The sequence below is a fragment of the Oncorhynchus nerka genome, linkage group LG13 (assembly GCF_034236695.1).
Source record: "Oncorhynchus nerka isolate Pitt River linkage group LG13, Oner_Uvic_2.0, whole genome shotgun sequence".
In the NCBI taxonomy this organism is placed as follows: Eukaryota; Metazoa; Chordata; class Actinopteri; order Salmoniformes; family Salmonidae; genus Oncorhynchus; species Oncorhynchus nerka.
In genome coordinates this window covers 93,653,210-93,672,512 of record NC_088408.1, presented here as the reverse complement: position 1 = coordinate 93,672,512, position 19,303 = coordinate 93,653,210, and the positions used below count along the sequence as shown (strand labels likewise).

At 43.4% G+C, this 19,303-nt stretch overlaps 1 protein-coding gene across 3 annotated transcripts in view; it reads right to left on the bottom strand.

The window, feature by feature from the left end:
• The window catches only part of slc39a14 (solute carrier family 39 member 14), a 47,698-nt gene extending 28,395 nt beyond the window's left edge, over positions 1–19,303 (bottom strand). For 2 of the 3 annotated variants that reach the window (XM_029678690.2, XM_029678688.2), the window contains exon 1: positions 19,106–19,303. The gene's annotated coding sequence lies outside the window, so the exon portion shown is untranslated. Of the gene's footprint in view, positions 1–19,101 lie in introns of all 3 variants that reach the window. The other variant, XM_029678689.2, reaches the window with a different exon arrangement.

Genomic DNA, 19,303 nt, shown 5'->3' with positions numbered 1-19,303 from the left:
TTCTTGACACACACAGGAAACTGTTGAGGGTGAAAAACCCAGCAGTGTGGCTGTTCTTGATACACTAAAACCGGTGTGCCTGGCACCTAGTGCCATACCCTGTTCAAAAGCACCCCCTGAATGGCACATAGACACAACACATGTCTCAATTGCAGCAAGGCTTGAAAACCCTTCTTTAAAATAAAATTATATTTGTCACATGCGCCGAATACAACCTTACAGTGAAATGCTTACAAGCCTTTAACCAACAATGCAGTTTAGAAAAATGAGTTTTAAAAAAATAGATACGTAAACAAATAATTAAAGCAGCAGTAAAATAACAATAGCGAGCCTATATACAGGGGGGTACCAGTAGAGTCAATGTGGAGCCTATATACAGGGGGTACCAGTAGAGAGTCAATGTGGAGCCTATATACAGGGGGTACCAGTAGAGTCAATGTGGAGCCTATATACAGGGGGTACCAGTAGAGAGTCAATGTGGAGCCTATATACAGGGGTACCAGTAGAGTCAATGTGGAGCCTATATACAGGGGTACCAGTAGAGTCAATGTGGAGCCTATATACAGGGGTACCAGTAGAGTCAATGTGGAGCCTATATACAGGGGGTACCAGTAGAGTCAATGTGGAGCCTATATACAGGGGGTACCAGTAGAGAGTCAATGTGGAGCCTATATACAGGGGGTACCAGTAGAGAGTCAATGTGGAGCCTATATACAGGGGGGTACCAGTAAAGTCAACGTGGAGGCTATATACAGGGGGGTACCAGTAGAGTCAATGTGGAGGCTATATACAGGGGGTACCAGTAGAGTCAATGTGGAGCCTATATACAGGGGGGTACCAGTAGAGTCAATGTGGAGGCTATATACAGGGGGGTACCAGTAGAGTCAATGTGGAGGCTATATACAGGGGGTACCAGTACAGAGTCAATGTGGAGCCTATATACAGGGGGTACCAGTAGAGTCAATGTGGAGGCTATATACAGGGGGTACCAGTACAGAGTCAATGTGGAGCCTATATACAGGGGGTACCAGTAGAGAGTCAATGTGGAGGCTATATACAGGGGGGTACCAGTACAGAGTCAATGTGGAGCCTATATACAGGGGGTACCAGTAGAGAGTCAATGTGGAGGCTATATACAGGGGGTACCAGTAGAGTCAATGTGGAGCCTATATACAGGGGGGTACCAGTAGAGTCAATGTGGAGGCTATATACAGGGGGTACCAGTAGAGTCAATGTGGAGGCTATATACAGGGGGTACCAGTACAGAGTCAATGTGGAGCCTATATACAGGGGGTACCAGTAGAGAGTCAATGTGGAGGCTATATACAGGGGGTACCAGTAGAGAGTCAATGTGGAGCCTATATACAGGGGGGTACTAGTACAGAGTCAATGTGGAGCCTATATACAGGGGGGTACCAGTACAGACTCAATGTGGAGGCTATATACAGGGGGGTACCAGTACAGAGTCAATGTGGAGCCTATATACAGGGGGTACCAGTAGAGAGTCAATGTGGAGGCTATATACAGGGGGTACCAGTAGAGAGTCAATGTGGAGGCTATATACAGGGGGTACCAGTAGAGTCAATGTGGAGGCTATATACAGGGGGGTACCAGTACAGAGTCAATGTGGAGCCTATATACAGGGGGGTACCAGTAGAGTCAATGTGGAGCCTATATACAGGGGGTACCAGTAGAGTCAATGTGGAGGCTATATACAGGGGGTACCAGTAGAGTCAATGTGGAGCCTATATACAGGGGTACCAGTAGAGTCAATGTGGAGCCTATATACAGGGGGTACCAGTAGAGTCAATGTGGAGCCTATATACAGGGGGTACCAGTAGAGTCAATGTGGAGCCTATATACAGGGGGTACCAGTAGAGTCAATGTGGAGCCTATATACAGGGGGGTACCAGTAGAGTCAATGTGGAGGCTATATACAGGGGGTACCAGTAGAGTCAATGTGGAGGCTATATACAGGGGGTACCAGTAGAGTCAATGTGGAGCCTATATACAGGGGGTACCAGTAGAGTCAATGTGGAGCCTATATACAGGGGGGGGGGTACCAGTAGAGTCAATGTGGAGGCTATATACAGGGGGTACCAGTAGAGTCAATGTGGAGCCTATATACAGGGGGTACCAGTAGAGTCAATGTGGAGCCTATATACAGGGGGTACCAGTAGAGTCAATGTGGAGCCTATATACAGGGGGTACCAGTAGAGTCAATGTGGAGCCTATATACAGGGGGTACCAGTAGAGTCAATGTGGAGCCTATATACAGGGGGTACCAGTAGAGTCAATGTGGAGCCTATATACAGGGGGTACCAGTAGAGTCAATGTGGAGCCTATATACAGGGGTACCAGTAGAGTCAATGTGGAGCCTATATACATGGGGGTACCAGTAGAGTCAATGTGGAGCCTATATACAGGGGGTACCAGTAGAGTCAATGTGGAGCCTATATACAGGGGGTACCAGTAGAGTCAATGTGGAGCCTATATACAGGGGGTACCAGTAGAGTCAATGTGGAGCCTATATACAGGGGTACCAGTAGAGTCAATGTGGAGCCTATATACAGGGGGTACCAGTAGAGTCAATGTGGAGCCTATATACAGGGGGTACCAGTAGAGTCAATGTGGAGGCTATATACAGGGGGGTACCAGTAGAGTCAATGTGGAGCCTATATACAGGGGGTACCAGTAGAGTCAATGTGGAGGCTATATACAGGGGGGTACCAGTAGAGTCAATGTGGAGCCTATATACAGGGGGGTACCAGTAGAGTCAATGTGGAGCCTATATACAGGGGGTACCAGTAGAGTCAATGTGGAGCCTATATACAGGGGGTACCAGTAGAGTCAATGTGGAGCCTATATACAGGGGGGTACCAGTAGGGTCAATGTGGAGCCTATATACAGGGGGTACTGGTACAGAGTCAATGTGGAGGCTATATACAGGGGGTACCAGTAGAGTCAATGTGGAGCCTATATACAGGGGGGTACCAGTAGAGAGTCAATGTGGAGCCTATATACAGGGTGTTACGGTACAGAGTCAATGTGGAGCCTATATACAGGGGGGTACCAGTAGAGAGTCAATGTGGAGCCTATATACAGGAGGGTACCAGTAGAGAGTCAATGTGGAGGCTATATACAGGGTGTTACGGTACAGAGTCAATGTGGAGCCTATATACAGGGGGTACCAGTAGAGTCAATGTGGAGCCTATATACAGGGGGGTACCAGTAGGGTCAATGTGCAGCCTATATACAGGGGGGTACCAGTAGGGTCAATGTGCAGCCTATATACAGGGGGGTACCAGTAGAGTCAATGTGGAGCCTATATACAGGGGGGTACCAGTAGGGTCAATGTGCAGCCTATATACAGGGGGTACCAGTAGAGTCAATGTGGAGGCTATATACAGGGGGTACCAGTAGAGAGTCAATGTGGAGGCTATATACAGGGGGTACCAGTAGAGTCAATGTGGAGGCTATATACAGGGGGTACCAGTAGAGAGTCAATGTGGAGCCTATATACAGGGGGGTACCAGTAGAGAGTCAATGTGGAGGCTATATACAGGGGGTACCAGTAGAGAGTCAATGTGGAGGCTATATACAGGGGGTACCAGTAGAGAGTCAATGTGGAGCCTATATACAGGGGGGTACCAGTAGAGAGTCAATGTGCAGCCTATATACAGGGGGGTACCAGTAGAGAGTCAATGTGGAGCCTATATACAGGGGGGTACCAGTAGAGTCAATGTGGAGCCTATATACAGGGGGGTACCAGTAGAGTCAATGTGGAGCCTATATACAGGGGGGCACCAGTAGAGTCAATGTGGAGCCTATATACAGGGGGGTACCAGTAGAGTCAATGTGGAGCCTATATACAGGGGGTACCAGTAGGGTCAATGTGCTGGGGAACCGGTTAGTCAAGGTAATTGAGGTAATATGTACATGTAGGTAGAGTTATTAAAGTGACTATGCATAGATAATAACAGAGAGTAGCAGCAGTGTAAATGCAAATAGTCTGGGTGGCCATTTTATTAGCTGTTCAGGAGTCTGGCTTGGGGGTAGAAGCTGTTTAGAAGCCTCTTGGATCTAGCCTTGGCGCCCCGGTACCACTTGTTATGCGGTACCAGAACAGAACAGTCTATGACTAGGGTGGCTGGAGTCTTTGACCATTTCTAGGGCCTCTTCCTCTGACTGATTACACTGATGGAAGTGGATTGAACAAGTGACATCAACAAGGGATCATGGCTTTCACCTGGATTCACCTGGTCAGACTGTCATGGAAAGAGTGTTCCTAATGTTTTGTACACTCTGTGTATATTTCTAAACTATGAGATTGGAATTATACTGTGAAATTGTTTTAAAAAATCATGCACTTTTAGTGTAAGATCGCCTGAAATATCAGCCTGTTTTGGTGAGATGGAGTTTTGGCCTGACATCACCAGCCAGTAAATTAGTTAGACCAAGAAGAAAACTTCTCTGCCAATAACAGATGGTTTTCAGTTTTCCCTTCCCAAGCCAGACCACTCAGACAGTCCGAGCTAAATTCTTGCTTGAGAAATTCCTCTCTGCTAAGAAGATATTTCACTTCCTTTTTGACCATTTTATTGAAAACAAAAATCACAGTAAGGTACTTCAATTGTTACCCAGAAATGATTTGATAGAGATAAAAACCAGTTGCACTGGACCTTTCAAATACTGTGGTCCTGAATGGATCGAAAATAATACTACATAATACTACATAATACTACATAATACTACATAATACTGTGCAGGGCTGACTCAAGAGTTCTCAGGATGACAAGGTAAAGTAATAGGAGTGAAGAGGTTTACAATGTCCAGGCATGTCTCCAGAGGTTATATTTAGACCACATATAGATAAGGTGGTAGGATCGGTCCATACCAGCCAACCTGCCAGGACCCTGGTCTCTGACCTGTGTGTAGGCTACACTGCTGCATAACAAACCTGGGGTTTGGGACTATGATGTAAAAGATCACACTTATTTTAGGTTATTAAAAAGGAACATACAGTACTTGACATGGATGGAGAGAGAAGAGACAGGGAACCAATAGGCTACATGGATGGAGAGAGAAGAGACAGGGAAACAATAGGCTACATGGATGGAGAGAGAAGAGACAGGGAACCAATAGGCTACATGGATGGAGAGAGAAGAGACAGGGAACCAATAGGCTACATGGATGGAGAGAGAAGAGACAGGGAACCAATATGCTACATGGATGGAGAGAGAAGAGACAGGGAACCAATAGGCTACATGGATGGAGAGAGAAGAGACGGGGAACCAATAGGCTACATGGATGGAGAGACAGAAGAGACGGAGAACCAATAGGCTACATGGATGGAGAGAGAAGAGACAGGGAACCAATAGGCTACATGGATGGAGAGACAGACGAGACAGGGAACCAATAGGCTACATGGATGGAGAGACAGAAGAGACGGAGAACCAATAGGCTACATGGATGGAGAGAGAAGAGACAGGGAACCAATAGGCTACATGGATGGAGAGAGAAGAGACAGGGAACCAATAGGCTACATGGATGGAGAGAGAAGAGACAGGGAACCAGGCTACATGGATGGAGAGAGAAGAGGCTACATGGATGGAGAGAGAAGAGACGGGGAACCAATAGGCTACATGGATGGAGAGACAGAAGAGACGGAGAACCAATAGGCTACATGGATGGAGAGAGAAGAGACAGGGAACCAATAGGCTACATGGATGGAGAGACAGAAGAGACAGGGAACCAATAGGCTACATGGATGGAGAGAGAAGAGACAGGGAACCAATAGGCTACATGGATGGAGAGAGAAGAGACAGGGAACCAATAGGCTACATGGATGGAGAGAGAAGAGGAGGGGGAACCAATAGACTACATGGATGGAGAGAGAAGAGACGGGGAACCAATAGGCTACATGGATGGAGAGACAGAAGAGACGGAGAACCAATAGGCTACATGGATGGAGAGAGAAGAGACAGGGAACCAATAGGCTACATGGATGGAGAGACAGACGAGACAGGGAACCAATAGGCTACATGGATGGAGAGAGAAGAGACAGGGAACCAATAGGCTACATGGATGGAGAGAGAAGAGACAGGGAACCAATAGGCTACATGGATGGAGAGAGAAGAGACAGGGAACCAATAGGCTACATGGATGGAGAGAGAAGAGACAGGGAACCAATAGGTTACATGGATGGAGAGAGAAGAGACAGGGAACCAATAGGCTACATGGATGGAGAGACAGACGAGACAGGGAACCAATAGGCTACATGGATGGAGAGAGAAGAGACAGGGAACCAATAGGCTACATGGATGGAGAGACAGAAGAGACAGGGAACCAATAGGCTACATGGATGGAGAGACATGGTCACCAGTGCCCCATCACTGTTCCCACATCGCAACCTGGACCCTAATCCACAAAGTCTCTCAGGAGTACTGATCTATGATCAGTTTTGCCTTTTAAATCATAAGGAATCAGATGATATGGATTTATGGACAGATCCTAGATCAGCACTCCTACTCCTTGCGGAGACGAGTCCTGATCTGTCAAAGAGTGAAAGAGCGAGTGAGCTCGTCATCGATTACATAACAGTGCAATCAGCAGTGCTATCAAAACAGTGTTGCCCCAATGATTTGTTTTCTCCAGCAGTGGTGGCTAAGTTAGCGTGGCACAGTGTCTGACCTAACATTTTAGAGGTCCCTCTTGGCCGCACAGAAAACATGTTGCTGTTTTGATCATTTTTTTTCCCATATCATAAGCCCTCTGAGTGACTTAAACACTAGAACAAAATCAATGTGGATGCCATGAAAGGACATTTTTGAATTTTTGAATTTTAGATTTCTATTTTTTTTAATCTTGTGGTTGTTAGTTCTCAAAGAAGATATTATTTAAAAAATATACAGCTCTATTTTCAACGTACTTTATATCTGGTTGTAGTCATTTAAAGTTTAAAAATGAAAACTTTCTATCACCCTAAAAAAAAAAATTTGAGATGGTAAAAGAGCTGAGAAGATGTTTATTTTTTTTACCATTTTAATTTAAATGAACCACAGTAAGGTTCTTGTTAGCCAGTAATGATTTGATATTGACATAAAAATAAAAATAAATGTAAATGCTGCATTGTACCTTTAACTAGCGACAGCACAAACAGCTCTGGGATCAGGTTAAATGACCTTTATCTGCAGAGTCAGCAGGAAACTCAGAACTCAGGGAAAGTGGAAGGCAATCAGCAGGAAACTGTGCAGTATTACTATAACAACCTCAAATAAAGGACGGGTGTTCTCTTTCATCACCGTCTGCCTGACACCACACTGCCCCAGGTCTGCTAGAGGTTATTCAATGTAGGCTATCACAACACACAGACAGGACATCTAGGAGGGGAGGGGCAATGGAAGGAACTGAGACGGCGTTACAGTTAGACACTACAGTAACTTAAATGAGCTTGGCGTTTATGCATGCAATACACACACAGATGACTTTCTCTAAAATCAGCAATAAGTTGTGCCATAAAGGCTATATATATACACGCCATGACATAAACCATATATTTATGAGAGAAAGTCAATCATTAAATGTAGGCGCTACTTTTGACTGAACAAAATCTTCTCTCAACTGTGAAGTCAGCCCGGCACAGAAAACCCACATTCAGCTACCGTGACAAGTTGCCGTCTGGCCTCGATAACAAAAGTTATAAAAGTTGATCAAAGCAATTTGACAAATGTAAAAAAAAAAAAAATATTAATGAATAAATTTAAAAAGAACAGGAACATTTTAAAGTTCGTTTATAAAGTTGTCTCAAAATCCTGAAGACGTAGGCTAGACACATGATACACCAGCACCAGCACACTTAAGAGTTCTCAGCCCACTTTAGAAACCTTTGTAATATTCTGTATCCGACAAAACCACAATTCCCCCCGAACTCCACATAGCCTAATAAGGAACAAACGATGTACAGGTTGAAAATCAAAAAGTAACTTGCCCGCTTCAGAAGATCTTTCTCGTCAGACAAAAAAAAAACGTTGATAAAAGCTGAAGCTTTCGCCTCAGAAACAGGTTGCACTTTGAGTCTTCTTCAAGAGGTTTTGACTGACAAGAGTATCTTATAGTGTACAGGGAGATGGGGGAGGGGTGGGAGGGGGTGTAAACTATGTAGAGGGGAGATGGGGGAGAAAAGCCCACAACACAACCCTAACATTCTGTGAGAACGTAATTACAGAGTTCAGTAAAATCTCAGGACAGGTGATGTTATTAACCAACACTGGCATTGTCATTAGATGACAAAGCATTTAATAGATCAGGGACACTCAGAAAGCACACACACACACACACACACACACACCACACACACACACACCCTTCCATTAATGGAATTCCTCACAGTAGTGAAATAATAAATTACGCAACCTTCCAAAACAGTTTCTGGCAAGGTGTCTTTATTTATTTATTTAAATACAGTGTGCTTCTTCGCCGAGGGCAGCCTTGTGAGAATCCGTAGGCGAGCAAGTAAACTCCTACTGCCATCCACTCTTCATGCTAAAGTGCAAACATCCCTGTATATATTGTTATTCTTCTTTACTGCTGCTCTTTAATTACTTGTTACTTTTATCATTTTATTTTTTAAACTGCACTATCGGTTAGGGGCTCGTAAGTAAGCATTTCATTGTAAGGTTGTATTCGGCAATGTGACTAATTTGATTTGATTATTGGAAAATTAAATTGATAACCTACAATTAAGATTATCCTACCAACGGGACATCAAAAACTAACATTTTATGTTTCACCGAGACGTGTCTGAACGACGAACCGGACAATATAGAGCGAGCGGTATTTTCCATGTACCTCTGGTAAAACGAGGGGTGGGGGTGTGTGACTATTTGTCAATAACAGCTTGTGCGCAATGTCTAATATTAAAGTCTTGAGGTATTGCTCGCCTGAGGTAGAGTACCTTATGATAAGCTGTAGACCACACTATCTACCAAGAGAGTTCTCATCTATATTATTCGTAGCCGTCTATTTACCACCACAGAACGAAGCTGGCACTAAGACCGCTCTCAACCAACTCTAAGGCCATAAGCAAAGAAAATGCTCACCCTGAAGAGACACTCCTAGCGGCCCGGGAACATTAATGCAGGAAAACTTAAATCAGTTTGACCAAATCTTTACCAGCATGTCACATGTGCAACCAGGATTTTTTTTAAATAAATCCTAGACCACCTTTATGCATACAAAACTCTCCCCCCGCCCTCCATTTGGCAAATCTGACCATAATTCTATCCTCCTGATTCCTGCTTACAAGTAAAAACTAAAGCAGGAAGCACCCGTGACTCGCTCAATACGGAAGTGGTCAGATGACGCGGATGCTACACTACATGACTGTTTTGCTAGAACAAACTGGAATATGCTCCGGGATTCATCCAATGGCATTGAGGAGTACACCACCCCAATCATCGGCTTCATCAATAAGTGCATCAACGACATCGTCCCCACAGTGACTGTACGTACATATCCCAACCAGAAGCCATGAATTACAGGCAACATTCGCGTTGAGCTAAAGGCTAGTGCTGCCGCTTTCAAGGAGCGGGACGGTAATCCGGACGCTTATAAGAAATCCCGCTATGCCCTCAGACAAACAATCAAACAAGCAAAGCGTCAATACAGGATTAAGATTGAATCCTACAACACCGGCTCTGACGTTCATCGGATGTGGCAGGGCTTGAAAACTATTACGGACTACAAAAAGGGAAACTCGGACACAAGCTGCCCATTTACGCATGCCTACCAGACGAGCTAAATGCCTTTTATGCTTGCGTAGAAGCATGCAACACTGAAGCATGCACAAGATCACCAGCTGTTCTGGATGACTGTGTGATCACGCTCTCGGTAGCCGATGTGAACAAAACCTTTAAAACAGGTCAACATTAACAAAGCCGCAAGGCCAGACGGTTTACCAGGACGTGTATACAAAGCATGCGCGCACCAACTGTCAAGTGTCTTCGCTGACATTTTCAAACTCTCCCTGACCGAGTCTGTAATACCTACGTTTCAAGCAGACCACCATAGTCCCTGTGCCCAAGGAAGTGAAGGTAACCTGACTAAATGATTACCGCCCCGTGGCACTCACGTCGGTAGCCATAAAGTGCTTTGAAAGGCTGGTCATGGCTCACATCAACAACATCCTCCCGGACACCCTAGGCCCACTCCAATTCGCATACCGCCCCCAACACATCCACAGATGACGCAATCTCAATCGCACTCCACACTGCCCTTTCTCACCTTGACAAAAGGAACACCTATGTGAGAATGCTGTTCATTGACAACAGCTCAGTGTCCAACACCATAGTGCCCACGAAGCTCAACACTAAGCTAAGGACTCTAGGACTAAACGCCTCCCTCTGCAACTGGATCCTGGACATCCTGACGGGCCGCCCCCAGGTGGTAAGAGTAGGCAACAACACGTCTGCCACGCTGATCCTTAATACTGGGGCCCCTCAGGGGTGTGTACTTAGTCCTCTCCCGTATTCCTTGTTCACCAACGACTGCGTGGCCAAACACAACTCCAACACCATCATTAAGTTTGCTGACGACACAACAGTGGTATGCCTGATCACCGACAACGATGAGACAGCCTGTAGGGAGGTGGTCAGAAAACTGGCAGTGTGGTGCCAGGCAACAACCTCTCCCTCAATGTGAGCAAGACAAAGGAACTGATCGTGGACTACAGGAAAAGGCGGGCCGAACAGGCCCCCATTAACATCGACAGGGCTGTAGTGGAGCGGGTCGAGAGTTTCAAGTTCCTTGGTGTCCACATCACCAACGAACTATCATGGTCCAAACATACCAAGACATTCGTGAAGAGGGCACAACAAAACCTTTTCCCCCCTCAGGAGACTGAAAATATTTGCTTTTGGTCCCCAGATCCCCAAAAGGTTCTACAGCTGCACCATCGAGAGCATCCTGACCGGATGCATTACCACCTGGTATGGCAACTGCTCGGCATCTGACCAAAAGGCACTACAGAGGGTAGTGCAAACGGCCCAGTACATCACTGGGGCCAAGCTTCTTACCATCCAGGACCTATATAATAGGTGGGTGGCGTCAGATGAAAGCCCATAAAATTGTCAGACTCCAGTCACCCAAGTTATAGACTTCTCTCTGCAACCGCACGGCAAGCGGTACCGGAGCACCAAGTCTAGGACCAAAAGGCTCCTCAACAGCTTCTGCCCCCAAGCCATAAGACCGCTGAACAATTAATAAAATTTCCACCGACATTGAACCCCCCCCCCCTTTTGTACACTGATGCTACTCGCTATTTATTATCTGTGCATAGACATTTCACCCCCACCTACATATAGAAATGACCTCAACTAACCTGTACCCCCGCTCAGTGACTCTGTACTCGGTGCACCCGAAATATAGCCTCGTTATTGTTATTCTTATCGTGTTACTTCTTATTTTAGTCTACTTGGTAACTATTTTCTTAACTCTTCTTGAACTGCACTGTTGGTTAAGGGCTTGTAAGTCAACATTTCACGGTAAAATCTACACTTGTTGTATTCGGCGCATGTGACAAATAAAGTTTGATTTGATTTCATCATGTTGAAACAATAGCTATTGAAGAGAATAAAAATGGTTTGATGAATGACAGAGATAGCGACAATCAACCCTCTTTAGTTCTAGATAGACATCTACTGCATTCCCTCTCCCTCATCCTTAATCAAACAGGTCAGATCAAATCCAATCTTATTCGTCACATGCACCGAATACAACAGGTGTAGTAGACCTTACAGTGAAATGCTGAATACAACAGGTGTAGTAGACCTTACAGTGAAATGCTGAATACAACAGGTGTAGTAGACCTTACAGTGAAATGCTGAATACAACAGGTGCAGTAGAACTTACAGTGAAATGCTAACTTACAAGCCCTTAACTCTATTTCTTGAACTGCATTGTTGGTTAAGAAAATATTTACTAAATAAAGTTTAAAAAATAACAATAACGAGGATACATAGAGGGGGTACCGGTAACAAGTAAATGTGCAGGGTAGGTTAGGGTTAGTTGAGGATTATGCTAGTATCTTCTGGCCGGGGAGGTTTTGTTAGACATACTGCGGTACTTTGGCGACTAAGAACGCATTCTTTAAAACATCCCACTTTGGGCTGGAAGTGTCCATGTGTAGTACATACAGTGCCTTAAAAGTATTCAGTCCCGGATACTTTCTCTACATTTTGTTGTGCCCAAATTTAAAAAGGATTTAATTGAGATTTTGTCAATGGCCTACACACAGTACCCTAAAATGACAAAGTGGAATTATGTTTATATACATTTTAACAAATGAAAAGCTGAAATGTCTTTAGTCAATAATTATTCAACCCTTTTGTTATGTCAAGCATAAATAACTTCAGGAGCAAAAATGTGGTTAAACCCTTAAAAGGCGATATAAATAGACACTTGTCAAATTTTAACCTGTCAGTTTAAGTTCGAGATGTGTTGAATTGGATGTGTCTCCATTCACCGATGTTACACTTCAGCATCTGCAGTGAAAGGTGACATAGAGAGATGTGTCAGACCATAAGACACCACGAAAATCTGTCTTCTCACAAAGTCGTCGGTAGCGTCCGAACGGTTTGCCCTAAACACTATTACAACCCGTCTATGGAAAGCTGAGACTCTTACGATGTCAGTGTTTTTCTCTGGGACGCCCCACAGGCTTATAGACTTATTGAAGGTCTCCCTGTACAAGTCGGGAAAAACAATTCATGGAAATATACTGAAAAAATATATATAAAAACAACATGTAATAATTGCAGTAACGATTTTACTGAGTTACAGTTCATTTAAGGAACTTTGTCAATTTAAATCAATTCATTAGGCCCTACTCTATGGATTTCACATGACTGGGCCGTGGCACAGCCATGGGTGAGAATAGGCCTTGGGAGCCAGGCGGTCCCACTGGGGAGCCAGGCCCAGCCAATCAGAATGAGTTTTTCCCCACACAAGGGCTTTATTACAGACAGAAAAACTCCTCAATTTCTCCAGCTTTCCGGGTGGCTGGTCTCAAGACGATCCTGCAGGTTTAGAAACCTGTATTGGAGGTCCTGGGCTGGCGTGGTTATACATTGTCTGCGGTTGTGAGGCCGGTTGGAAGTACTGCCAAATTCTCTAAAACGACGTTGGAGGCGGTTTGTGGTAGAGAAATTAACATTACATTTTCTGGCAACAGCTCTGGTGAACATTCCTGCAGTCAGCATACCAATTGCACGCTCCATCAAAACTTGAGGAATCTGTGGCATTGTGTTGTGAAACTTTTTGTCCCCCGTACAAAAGTGCACCTGTTTAATGATCATGCTGTTTAAAATCAGCTTCTTGATATGCCACACCTGTCAGGTGGATCTTGGCAGAGCAGAACTTCTCACTAGCAGGGATGTAAACACATTTGTGGACAACATTTGTGAGAAATAAGGTTTTTGTTCGTATGGAACATTTCTGGGATCTTTTATTTCAGCGCAAGAAACATGGGACCAACACTTCAACACTTGTTGCGTTTATATTTTTGTTCAGTATATGACTGTTTAGTGCAAAACATAGAAGGATAAATACAAATATATATATATATATATATATATATATATATATATATTATTTTTGTTTCCTGATCTCTCAGATATAGGATAGACAGTTCAGAATCAACTTCCTTTAACAGTTGTGCCATGTAGTAAATATGTTATTCAATGTGTTTGTATTGGCTAATAGCAGAAAGGCCAAATAAATGTTACTAAAAAAAACATCTTATATATTTTTTTGATACTTCAAGGAGTCTTAAAATTCAATATCAAGTAGCAAAATGATCCTTGGTATGAACTTCTTTATAAAAATAAAAAAACATCCATGTAGCTTAGTAGAACCACCCCCCCTCCCCCGGCTTAGACAGGTCTTAGACTTATCAGTTGACAAGTAACATAATATGTTGTATGGACTCAATAATAGTGTTTAAAATGGTTTTTGAATGACTACATCATCTCTGTACACCACACATACAATTATCTTTGGTCACTCGGTTGAGCAGTGACTTTCAAAACAGACTCAATCACAAAGACCAGGGAGGTTGGTAGAAGCCGTCATTAAATATCCCTTTGAGCACGGTGAAGTTATTAATTACACTTTGCATGATGAATCAATACACCCAGTCACTGCAAAGACCCCGGCATCCTTCCTAACACAGTTGACAAAGAGAAAGTAAACCGCTCAGGGATTTCACCATGAAGCCAATGGTGACTTTAAAACAGTTAAAGTTTAATGGCTGTGATAGGAGAAAACTGAGGATGGATCAACAACATTGTAGTTATTCCACCATACTAACCTAAATGACACAGAGTGAAAAGGAGGAAGCCTGTACAGAATACAAATATTCCAAAACATGCATCCTGTTCGCAATGAGGAACTAAAGTAAAACTGCAAAAAAATGTGGCAAAGAAATTCACTTAATGTCCTGAATAAAAAGCGTTATGTTCTAGAAAAATCCAACACCACATCACTGAGTACCACTTCATAAATTCAAGCATTATGGTGGCTGTATCTATTATGGGTATGCTTGTCATCGGCAAGAACTAGGGAGTTTTTCAGGATAAAAAGAAACAGAATAGAGCTAAGCACAGGTAAAATGCTAGAGGAAAACAAATTCACCTTTCAGCGGGACAATAACCTAAAACACAAGGCCAAATCTACACTGGAGTTGCTTACCAAGACGACATTGAATGTTCCTGAGTGGCCTAGTTACAGTTTTGACTTAAATCTGCTTTAAAACATATGGCAAGAATTGAAAATGGCTGTCTAGCCATGATCAACAACCAACTTGACAGAGCTAGAAGATTTTTTTTTAAAGAATAACGTGCAAATAACTTGCTAATAACACTAATGTTAGATAAAAAAACGTTTTTTAACTTTGACATTACAGTATTATGTAGATCGTTGACAAAAAGAGTAATACAATTGAATCCATTTTAATCCCACCTTGTAACACAACAAAATGTGCATAAAGTCAAGGGGTGTGAATACTTTCTGAAGGTACTGTACATGCATAATCTATGAGCATAATTACTGTTTTAGCTAAATTACACACAAAATTCCTCATTTGAAAGCAACTTGTATGGACGCTGCTCCGTGCCTTTTCCCCTACATTTCACCCCACATGGGCCAGCCGCCTAGCAATTCAGATTGTAGCCAATGAGCTCCAGCCCCTTGCATTTGAGTGACAGCTACCAAGAGACATGCCCAGTATTATACATTCTTTATTTTAGCCTTATTTTACCAGGTAACTTGACTGAGAACACATTCTCATCTTACAGCAACTACCTGTTGAATAGTTACATGGGAGAGGAGAGGGGATGAATGAGCCAACTGGAAGCTGGGGATGATTAGGTGGCCATGATGGTATGAGGGCGAGATTGGGAATTTGGCCAGGACACACCCCTACTTTTAGGATTGGCTCTCTCCAAACATAATACACTTGATTCTAGAATGAAAATAAAATAAAACCTTTTTATAAAAAAATATTTTTTAAACGCAACAAGCAGCATTTTGAACAATTTTACTGAGTTACAGTTCATATAAGGATATCAGTAAATTGAAAAATGAATGAGGCCCTAATCTGTGGCTTTGGGGAGCCCTGCCTAAAGGGTTAGGGTCCCCCACATGGCCATATTTCCATGTTTTACAGTGCTTGTTTATGGAAAACAGATGAAAGACAGCGGTGTACCTTTGCCTAAACATCAGACCGTTACCATGGTTACCCCATGGATATTCAGTCGGAAAATAAATCGGCCTTAAAAAATAAATACCACAAGAGTCTCTACAACCCAGAATGTTAAATAAAATATTGACACACGGTTGCACAGTGCATTTGGAAAGTATTCAGTCCCCTTGACTTTTTCCACATTGCTACGCTACAGCCGTATTCTAAATTGTATGTCCCCCCCTCAATCTACACACAACACCAATAAAAAAAACAAAATATGTTTGTTTTTTTAAATGTTAGCAAAAAAATGAATTATCACATTTACATAAGTATTCAGACACTTTACTCAGTACTTTGTTTTCACACCTTTGGCAGAGATTACAGACTCGAGTCTTCTAGGCTACAAGCTTGGCACATCTTTATGTGGGGAGTTTCTCCCATTCTTCTCTGCAGATCCTCTCAAGCTCTGTCAGGTTGGATGGGGAGCGTCACTGCACAGGTATTTTCAGGTCTCCAAAGATCTTTGATCGGGTTCAAGTCCAGGCTCCGGCTGGGCCACTCAAGGACATTCAGATATTTGTCCCAAAGCCACCCCTGTAATCGCTGCCAAAGGTTCTTCATCAAAGTACTGAGTAACAGGTCTGAATACTTATGTAAATGTCATGAGTTTTTTAAAACATTTTATATATACATTTGCTAACATTTCAAAAAAACTGTTTTTGCTGTGTCATTATGGGGTATTGTGTGTAGATTGATGAGGGGGGGGGGGAACAATGTAATATACTTTTGAATAAGGCTGTAACGTATCAAAATGTGGAAAAAGTAAAGGGGTCTGAATAGTTTCCGAATGCCCTGTACATTCTGCTGGTCCTTTTGATGGTAGGTGGTGAGGCTTGCCCGACTTTTTGCAGCAGCCTTTGGTTCTATCGCTTGTATTTTTAATTTCTAAACGCATTGCACAATATGTCAACAATAACTGATTGTTGTTACAGGCAGTGAGTGGCACAATCAGTTAGCGTGCAGCTCAGACCCAGTCAATGTAACAACAACCAGTTAGCGTGCAGCTCAGACCCAGTCAATGTAACAACAACCAGTTAGCGTGCAGCTCAGACCCAGTCAATGTAACAACAACCAATTAGCGTGCAGCTCAGACCCAGTCAATGTAACAACAACCAGTTAGTGTGCAGCTCAGACCCAGTCAATGTAACAACAATCTGTTAGCGTGCAGCTCAGACCCAGTCAATGTAACAACAATCTGTTCAGTGCAGCTCAGACCCAGTCAATGTAACAACAATCTGTTCAGTGCAGCTCAGACCCAGTCAATGTAACAACAATCTGTTAGCGTGCAGCTCTGACCCAGACAATGTAACAACAATCTGTTCAGTGCAGCTCAGACCCAGTCAATGTAACAACAACCAGTTAGCGTGCAACTCAGACCCAGACAATGTAACAACAACCAGTTAGCGTGCAGCTCAGACCCAGTCAATGTAACAACAATCAGTTAGCGTGCAGCTCAGACCCAGTCAATGTAACAACAATCTGTTCAGTGCAGCTCAGACCCAGTCAATGTAACAACAATCTGTTCAGTGCAGCTCAGACCCAGTCAATGTAACAACAATCAGTTAGCATGCAGCTCAGACCCAGTCAATGTAACAACAATCAGTTAGCGTGCAGCTCAGACCCAGTCAATGTAACAACAATCAGTTAGCGTGCAGCTCAGACCCAGTCAATGTAACAACAATCTGTTAGCGTGCAGCTCAGACCCAGTCAATGTAACAACAACCAGTTAGCGTGCAGCTCAGACCTTGTCAATGTAACAACAATCAGTTAGCGTGCAGCTCAGACCCAGTCAATGTAACAACAATCTGTTCAGTGCAGCTCAGACCCAGTCAATGTAACAACAATATGTTCAGTGCAGCTCAGACCCAGTCAATGTAACAACAATCTGTTAGCGTGCAGCTCTGACCCAGACAATGTAACAACAATCTGTTCAGTGCAGCTCAGACCCAGTCAATGTAACAACAACCAGTTAGCGTGCAGCTCAGACCCAGTCAATGTAACAACAATCAGTTAGCGTGCAGCTCAAACCCAGTCAATGTAACAACAATCAGTTAGCGTGCAGCTCAAACCCAGACAATGTAACAACAATCTGTTAGCGTGCAGCTCAGACCCAGTCAATGTAACAACAACCAGTTAGCGTGCAGCTCAGACCCAGTCAATGTAACAACAATCAGTTAGCGTGCAGCTCAGACCCAGTCAATGTAACAACAATCTGTTCAGTGCAGCTCAGACCCAGTCAATGTAACAACAATATGTTCAGTGCAGCTCAGACCCAGTCAATGTAACAACAATCTGTTAGCGTGCAGCTCTGACCCAGACAATGTAACAACAATCTGTTCAGTGCAGCTCAGACCCAGTCAATGTAACAACAACCAGTTAGCGTGCAGCTCAGACCCAGTCAATGTAACAACAATCAGTTAGCGTGCAGCTCAAACCCAGTCAATGTAACAACAATCAGTTAGCGTGCAGCTCAAACCCAGACAATGTAACAACAAGAGCAGGTCCTTGTTTTGTTGACCAATAAAAAGCATGCGCTAATAAATGCAATCGTGTGGGGGGGGGGCCCAATACACATTATTTATTTTTTTAATTTGGGGGGCGGTATTGTTGTAACACTCATTCCGCTATTACTGTAGATATTAAATACAATTTAAGGAATTACAATATATAATTATTACATTTACAGTAGCTCCTTTAACACTACAGTAAGTGTACATTTCCAGGGTAGCCTAGTGGTTAGAGCGTTGGACTAGTAACCGGAAGGTTGCAAGTTCAAATCCCCGCGCTGACAAGGTACAAATCTCTCCTTCTGCCCCTGAACAGGCAGTTAACCCACTGTTCCTGGGCTGTCATTGAAAATAAGCATTTGTTCTTAACTGACTTGCCTAGTAAAATAAAATAAATACGCGCAAATATGTTGATGTGATATAAAAGTAAGTTATGTTTCTTGAACTGTACCGCAATTGTGAATTGATTCACGTTTAAATTGAGTATTTCTTTTTTTACCGGTAAAGCCAATTCGCTTCTAAACAGATCATGTAAGATCATTCATAAGGAGTAACGTTAGGCTCATTTAGTCCATTATTGAGCTAGCAGCTAACGTTAGCTAATTAGCTTTGTTAGCTAGCCTTGTCAGCTAGCCCATTCACAATGAGACCCCACATTTCGCAAAGCCTATGCATACAAGAGACATGTTAACATTGATAATAGTCAGCACAATTGTATATTCGTGGACTAGCTAGCAAGCTACGACGACGACAGACCAAGAAGCATCATTGGATGATGTGATGCATGCTCACCTACCCGCTGGGGAAGATCAGCTCGCTAACTAACTCCCGCACGTGTGATGTCTTCCTTACTTTGCATATATATATATTGCAATCAATCGTCCATAAAGAAGGCACCCTTTTCAATGCATCACAAATGCAACAAAGGCTACTAATCTCCCTCTCTCATGCCAAAGATAACGCTGGACCAGATATGATCTTGTTTCTCGGCCCA